Source organism: Adiantum capillus-veneris, chromosome 8, assembly GCF_014529385.1.
Source record: "Adiantum capillus-veneris isolate H3 chromosome 8, ASM1452938v2, whole genome shotgun sequence".
NCBI classification, from domain to species: Eukaryota; Viridiplantae; Streptophyta; class Polypodiopsida; order Polypodiales; family Pteridaceae; genus Adiantum; species Adiantum capillus-veneris.
The window spans coordinates 57,656,610-57,663,075 of record NC_140938.1 but is presented as its reverse complement, the minus strand read 5'-3'; the positions used below and the strand labels follow the sequence as shown (position 1 = coordinate 57,663,075).

At 41.6% G+C, this 6,466-nt stretch overlaps 2 pseudogenes; one reads left to right on the top strand and one right to left on the bottom strand.

The window, feature by feature from the left end:
• Positions 1-1,023: 1,023 nt before the first annotated feature.
• On the bottom strand, positions 1,024-1,879 carry LOC147452196 (uncharacterized; annotated as a pseudogene).
• A 2,372-nt stretch (positions 1,880-4,251) lies between these two features.
• LOC147452195 (uncharacterized) lies at positions 4,252-6,179 on the top strand (annotated as a pseudogene).
• Positions 6,180-6,466: the final 287 nt, after the last annotated feature.

Here is a 6,466-nt window from a genome sequence, read left to right as displayed (position 1 = left end):
CTTTTAGCTCTTGAATTCCTCCATTTCTGCTATTACTATGTTAATGAGACACTCCCTCTTTCATTGTTTACTTGCAAAGCATCAAGCTCCTCAAATACATCTGCAACAGAGTCCAGCAACGCAAGTAAGCTATTGTGCATAATGCACAGTGGATCTACCTCCTTTTGAATGTCACTGTGCAGATATTGTTGCTCTTTTATGTTATCCTTATACATTTTGTGGGTGCTAGACTATGGATGCAGAGATGATATGTGTATTGCCCTCTACTTAATTTTGTTCGAGCTCTTCTTCATGTTGCATCTGCGGAACCAAGCTATTCTTGTTGCATCTGCAAAACGCTGAACTTTCCAAGGGGATAACGGTAAGTGCTCCTTTACTTGTTTATGTTTTGTTTTGCTTCTGCAAGAATAGAATTTCGAGTTAATTTGTGTCATTTGGAGTGTCCCTAATCTTCAATGGGATTTGTACTTTGTTTTCCATCCAATTTAGTAGCTATAATAGTGTTTCATGGAAACCATAGTTTTGCTCATTTTATTAGGAGTGGCTGTAGGGTGCCAGCTGGGATGGTGTTAGAACCTTGCCCAATGTTGAGCTCTACTGTTAGTAAAATGCACTTGTTTAAGCACAAGCCCATATCTACCTCTGATATTAGAAAGAGATGGTCTTGAACTTAGTTGAGCTAGCACTTAGTGATTGAAGACTCAAGAGCAGCTTGGACCTGGTAAGAAAACTTATGCAAGTGATCAAGCATCGCATGAGCCAGCACTGATGAATTCATAGGAAATTTTTTAGACTTTACACCTTTCGAGTAGCTAGATTTATTTCGTTGATGCCAGGAATGTCGATTGAGCACCTAAGATGAGAGTATACGTCCTCATAGGAAATATAATATGGTTACTCAGAGTCGCCTGATGAGTTATTTTAAAGTGGTTTTAGTAGCTATAAATCTACATGGTGCTTCATAACAACCTTCATATTTAGTGTTCTTTGCATGAGGGTTTTAGCCTCCCTCTAGAATTTCCATCAGGACCATAGTGTGTGCATGAATCCTTCAAAGAGCCTCTGCATGATAACTTCCCCGGCTTTCAAGTCATCTGTTGCATAATGGATTGTGGCAGTCTCCTCCTCTTGGACGATAGGTGTGATGATATCCATGTGCATACCCATTGACCCGACAACCCTATGCATTATCCACACATTTCCTTCATGAGGACCTGGCTCACGCCCAAAGTTCACTGCAAAGAGCTTGAATATGACCTTCCCTTCTTCCTGATAATAGAAGGTCTTCTCTTTTTCGCTGTAGTTAGTGATGGAGACGATAGCTCGTAAGTGAAAACCACAACCACAGCATTTCCACGAGTACCTTCTCCGTTTCAAAACACCAAGCTTCTGTAGATTTCACTCCCCCATACGATGACAACAGTAGATCTTCACCTCAGCCAGAAAGGGTTTGAATCTTATGTACTTTTTCCGTCTGCAAAGCACCACCTGATGCTTTGCAACAAGCTACTAGAGGCATCGAGAGACCTCCTTGTCTTGACTCTATGTACTCAAATCGACGCCTTTTGGATGATTGCTCCTGATGCGTAGACATCTCAGATGCACAACAAAGGGCAGGAAGCAACACATACCTTAATGTATGCTTCAGGGATGCCATAAAGCTTGGCCCTAACAGTCCAAACCTATTGATGTGATCTATGGTGTCCTTGACTCCAAGGTGGTGCACTTCTGCATCTTCATGATATCCAAAGATTATGTCTTGCCACTGATCGATATGTGGAATAAACTGATTAGGAGAGGCTTTGAAGAAGAGCATGTCATTCCCATTAGCGTCTACTTGTGATTGTCGCTTTTCTCGTGCACGCATCCAGCAGGTTATGTAAGCAGGCTATTGTGCATGTATAAGCCTGCAATTGTGCGATATATGTTTACCTCTAGTCTCCTCCTCTTGGACAATAGTTGTCACAATATCCGTGTGCATACCCGTTGACCCAACAAGCCTATGCATTAACCGTGCATTTCCTTCATGAGGGCCTGGCTCACACCCAGAGTGCACTACAAAGAGCTTGAATATGGCCTTCCCTTCTTGCTGATAACAAAAGCTCTTCTCTTTCTCACTGTCATGCTTCACGATGACAATAGTAATCTTTCACCTCAGTCAGAAAGGGTTTGAATCTTACGTACTTTTGCCGAATGCAAAGCACCACCTGATGCTTGGAAACAAGCTGCTAGAGGTGCTGAGGGACCTCCTGGGCTTGATTCTGTATACTCAAATCAACGCCTTTTGGATGATTGCTTCTGATGCGCAAACATCCCAGATGCACAACAAAGAGCAAGAAGTGGCACATACCTTAACGTATACTTCGAGGGTGCCATAGAGCTTGGCTCCAACATTCCAAACCTGTCTGATGCGATCTATGGTGTCCTTCACTCCAAGGTGCTGCAAATTTGCATTTCCATGATATCCAAAGATTATGTCTTGCCACTGATCGATATGCCCATGCTAGCCCTCAAAAACATCTACATCCCTTCATCAACGCATACAATGGATGGCCCAAGCTGGCCTAAAACCTGATCCGGATGCAGTGGTATGAATCAACCGACCCACTTTTGCCAATCTCATTCTGATCATCAGAAACATCATCACAATCCTCCATCCCTCTGACTCGTCCTCCTCGTTAGGAGACGAGCAGAACCTCAAGTTATTGAACTCCTGCCAGCGTATATGTAATGTTCTATTTCTAGTATTTCTATCCTGCAAAGCATGCCTCGCAGCCATAAGTGGATCCCTACTCCTTAATCTCTCAGCCCATTCCATGTCAAGTGCATCCTGATAACAAGGGATTTGATTCATCAAGTATGTGTAGTCCAAATAAATAAGAGAAACCTCCCGAAAACCACAAAACACATTGCGCACAATTACATAATGACAAGAAATTGATGGCCCTGTCCTGTTGCTGTCCTGCCCCTTTCTGATGCTTTCTGATGTTTTGTCTTCTTTGATCTCTACTTGTGCTTGCAGTTTGTCCTGTATACGCTTCCAGCAGGTTACATAATGAGGTTACTGTGCGCCTGCATCTGAGTGCATGTGCACATACACATGTGTACGCACATGTTTTGTCTTCTTTGAACTCTTTTTACCCTATCCTGTTGCTGTCCACCCCCTTTCTGATACTTTCGTGTGTCATTGTGCGTATGCACATGCATAGACACAGATTGATTTCGATAAGTGGAATAAACCGATTAGGAGAGGTTTTGAAGAAGAGCAACCGGTTTATCAAGGCTTGAGCACTATCATGTTCGTAAGCATTTGCTCCCATCGCCCAATTTTAGTGCAAGTGATGGCCACTAGCAGGATTACTTGGACGTTTTGTTAGGTGGGGCAACTTCTCTGTAGTGAGTTTGTAGTATATAAGTATTGTTGTTGTTGTTGCTCCGAGGCTCGTGTAGTTGCCAACTGCGCAAACAAGTTCTAAAAATGCTTTTCATTCTCTTGCCATATTGCCAGCCTCTAGGCGTGGAGTGCGGCACTGGCATAGGCCATCATGTTTATGCTAGTTCAATGACCTTCAAACTAGCGCAAAGTGAGTTGGAGGAAAATATCCACTACCGATAATATTGACTTTGCCTTGTTGTCTCAGAAGTTCAGAACATAAATCAGTCTCTCTCTCTCTCTCTCTCTCTCTCTCTCTCTCGCATGTTGAGATGTTGACCATCTGTTCCTGTTTCAGCACCCAGCAATGGAACTGGTAGGTTAACAAATGATTTATCTACTGACTGACTTGCCATTGTCTCGCTCAACTAGAGTGTTGCCAACAGTAAGGTTTCCTATCTCAAGGCATGTGTTTCAATCTCAGCATGTGTTTCTCGACCCTCGCTTGCTTCAGTAGGCTTGCCACAAGCTTTTAGAGTGCACCCAAAGGTGGCATCAGCAGGGCGGAAGCCTCTTGACTGCATTTCGTTGTCTTACACAGGAGGATCAAAGGCAGTTAAGCTCTCAGCCCAAGCTTTCCATTGTAGGATAGTAGATTATAGTTACATATCATAGCATCTGCAACAGATTACAGTGCATTCGAGAACAAAATCAGTGTTATGTGCTATTTTGATTTCTTTGATATGTGTTATTTTGATTTCCTTGATATCTGCTACTTTGATTGTCATTAATAATAATGATTTTGATTAAGCCACAAACTGCTAATTGATTGAAACCAACATCTAATTGTCTTTTCTTCATTGTTTATAGGCTTAAACATGGATGGTAGCAACTACATCTCAGGGGATGATAGAACACCTGAATGCAGTGAAGATTTTAGTGCAAATGACAACATGGATGTGGAGTCCGGTACATTCTTCTGAATTGTCAACTTACACTTTCGCATTCAACTTCATTCACTAAAACTCGCTTTCCTCTCCTTCACAAACTCAAAATCAAGAATCTACAATAGTCTTTCCACCTGAATACTACTTTTACAGATTCATGTCAAAATACGAAATCTCCTTTGTCCTCTCATGAACGTCAACAAACTCCTTGCAAAACTCTTGCTATCTTACCCACGGCATCTTGCACCCCTTTAGGAGTACCACCAAAGGTTTTCAAGCGCATACAACCAAAAAACAAGGTGAAAAAGGACCTCCTTCCAAAATTCACACAAGAAGGTATGTTGTTTAATTCTGAAAGCGAACAATATTTGTTAACTGCCTTGTGTACATTTTGTGAAGCCATGTCCTTTTTCAGGCTTCTCCAACCCTCAGGCTGACAAAGGAAAACTCTCTCTTGCTGGCACACATAGCGAATCGACCTAGCCTGACCCTGAAGACCACAACCTCAACTTAATGCCTCATTCACCTAGTGCTATTCCTTTGTTTCATATTAGCGAGATCTCAGAATCCAGCCCTAGGTTTGCCTTGGAAGGAAAAATTTTAAATAGATATGGTACTTATAAGGTACCACCCAAACAAGCAAAATATGGGCGCTTCTTAAAAGTAGATCTGGTTGATGTCCAATGCATGCATACAATCACATTAGTTGTTGGCCAAGAATGCATTGAAAAGTATTCCCTATAAACTATCTATTGGAGAGTTCATCAGGGTTGAAAATTTGTCAATGAAATCAAAAAACAAGAATGATGGGGGAACTGCACCATACTCTCTTTACTTGGATGCAGCTGCATTTGTGATTAAGGCTGAACCTTTCCCAGTCATCCTTAGCTTTTGTCCCAAAACCAGCATAAGAGATTTCTTGGATGAAGCTCCTGCACTGCATGGAAGAAGAATACGGATGCCCCTGGCAATAGTAGCCTTTGTCATCATTCATAGAGAGGATCCATTGTCTACTTGTGGTATTGGTCGAGCAATTGGGGATCTCCTTGTGGCAGATGGTCCAACATCTTCAGACACAGCCATTGTAAGATTCTTCTTGTTTGTATTTATCACAGCATCAAAGTAATCATCTTGAACTTGTATTGATTTCTCTTATTTGTCGTGAAGCTCTCTTTTGTTAATGAAAGAAAGACAGAGCTACAGTCACTGTTAGAGGACCTTGAAACAAATGTTGCTCAAAATGTTGGCTCTTTCAAAGGTAGTTCAAACAAGCTATTTGTTGTGGACATGACCATCATCACACCTGCACACAGCTCACGACTACGTGCAAAACTTACTTTTGTGTTTGAATCCCAAACCAAAGAACTTGGTTACGGAACTAAGGTTTTCCTATTGTCTTTTTTGTTTTAGACTCTTATTTTCATTATAGATCCACATATAATTAAGTTTCCAATGTTTCTATGCGTTGCTTTTACCGCTCATAGGTCACTAGGAGCCTTCGAATTGTGAACATCAAGAGCATCCTCTTGGTGAAACAATGCGCTACATGCAACTCTTCAAAGATTCATTGTGCAGGGAGCACAGGCTATTGCACATCTTGTGCAAAAACTTGTAGGATCAACAAGGTACCACAGTTAGAGGCAAGAATAACAACAACAGACAACGTAATCAATGCAAAGATTCTTGGCGACATTGTAGATACAATTCTCTGCTTTGACAAGCCCTTCAAAGACCTTTACTTGGAATCAGCAATCGACGCACGAGATGCCCTTGCATCTACTATGAAAATAGGAAGCTTCAAAGTTAGTGTGTCAGGACATATCACATATTTTATCGAGCAACGGGCTCTCAAAAATTGATGTGATTGTATCTAATTATTTACTTTGAACCTATGTTGATGCTTTTGTTCTTGTATTGATTTGTGGCTTTCAATCTAATTTTCATCGCAAGTTTCTAGTTTTTAGCAACATCTCTCTCTCCCTCTCTCTCTCTCTCTCTCTCTCTCTCTCTCTCTCTCTCTCACACACACACACACACACACACACACACTCTCTCTCTCTCACTCACAAACACACACACACACACACACGCATAGGCACACACATGCACATTTACATTGCATAATCTAACATCTAACCTTTTTGCA